We start from the raw sequence: 1,861 nt of genomic DNA on the forward strand, positions 1-1,861 counted from the left end.
GCCACAAATGTTTTCTGAGCTCAGCCTTGGGGGGTGGGGTGGGGGCAGGCTGGGACTGGTGCCCCACTGATGGGGAAGACAGGGGTCGGAGTGGGGAGGCCACAGCCCCAGGTCTCAGTGGCTCTGGGCCAGGACCGACGCAGACCTGGCCGAGCCCAGCCCCTTTCTTCACGTGCAGCTGGAGGGCAGTGTGGCTGTGTAGGCATTCGGCGGGGGCTGCAGTTCTGGGTTGGGGAGGACCGCCTAGGGGTCCGGACTCCCAGATCCAAGGGAGGAGGGGCTTGGGGTCCAGACTCCAGGGTCCGAGGGAGGAGGGGCTTGGGGTCCAGACCCCCGAGTCTGAGGGAAGAGGGGTGGGGTCCTGGACCCCAGGGTCTGAGGGAGGAGGGGCTGCGGCCCTGGACCCCCGGGTCTGAGGGAGAACGCCCTGGGGGTCCGGATTCCTGGGTCCGAGGGGCGAGGTGGGCGCATCGCAGGCGCCCCCAGGCCACTCCCCGCCCCCCCCCCCCCAGCAGCTCCTCGGTGCTTGGGAGCAGCAGGTGAGACAGAAACCCGAGCTTCCGCCCCCGTTCAGGGCCCGGGGCCTTCTTCCTTCTTCCCCGGCCACAAACAAGACTCCGCCCTTTCTCCAGACCAGGACACGTGGTTCCCAAATACCACTGGACGCTCACACCCCTGCACCGTCTGACTCCGTAAGTCCTGGGGGAGTGGGTGGGGGCGCTCACCTGGGGAACCCCCGAACCAAACCACCAACAGTGCAGCGCCTTCTATTGAGTGAGCTTTCGGGCTCTGTGGCTCTGAACTTGTCTCTGTCCCCGAACGCGGGGGAACTGGACTGTTCATTGTCTCCGCTGGGTGATCCCGGAAACCAGACAGAACGCGCGCCACAGCTTGTTAAGTCAACATCGTCTGTGTATCATCTCAGAAACCACCCCCCTCTCTTCCATCACCCTTCTCTTCCAAGGCACGCCCCCACTTCTGTCTCCCCGACTCGAGGGTTTGCTGGTGAATTCCTAGGACTAGGAGGGAGGCAGAATTCACGCAGATTGCTGGGGCAGGGCTTATGAATAAAATAGGAGCTGGGTATCAGGGAGATATATTTAACATACGTATTTATTAATTTACGCATTCAGTAAATGGCCCCTGAAACCTAATTTGTGCCTCACTCTTTGCCATCAAGAAGACAGGTTGGTTGGGGAAATAGACCCTGCTGGCACTCACAGTAGGGATTCACAGTGACATATGCTGTAACTGAGGTGTCAACAGCGCACTGAGTGTCCCTGGAGGAGACCTTTTATTTGAACCTGTAGTGGGCATGTGAGGAGGCCAAAGAAGACTTCCCCGGGTAAGTGATAACTGGATGGGGTTCTGAAGGATGAATAGGAGTTCGCCGAGGATGATGTTGGCAAGGATCACTATTCCAGGCTTGGGAAGCGGCATGTGCCAAGTCCCCAAGTCATGCAGGAGCAGGTACTCGAGCACCAATCTGGTCCAAGGACGTTCTAAGTGGGGGCCAACAAAACCCCTCCCTGCCTTTGTGTTATTGTCACTCCAGTGGGTGTGGCGGGGAGACAGAAGATAAACAGGTAGTGACACTCGTGTGAATAAGGCTTTCGGATTGTGGGAGTCTCTGCAGGAAGCAAAACAAAGGTGAAGAGATGGAGGGACCCGGGCCGGGCAGGTGTGGCAACTCCTGGTGAGCTGGTCACGGGTGGCTTCTCTGAGGAGGAGGTGCCTGGACTTGAATTTCAGGACGCAGGAATGCAGAGAGGGTTTTGGGCAGAGGGAACACCTGGGGGAGGCTGGGCAGGTGGGGGTGTGGCTGGCCAGAGGAGATGAGCCTGGAGACAGTGTGGAGGAC

Source organism: Bison bison, unplaced genomic scaffold (genome assembly GCF_000754665.1).
Source record: "Bison bison bison isolate TAMUID 2011002044 unplaced genomic scaffold, Bison_UMD1.0 scf7180017849863, whole genome shotgun sequence".
In the NCBI taxonomy this organism is placed as follows: Eukaryota; Metazoa; Chordata; class Mammalia; order Artiodactyla; family Bovidae; genus Bison; species Bison bison.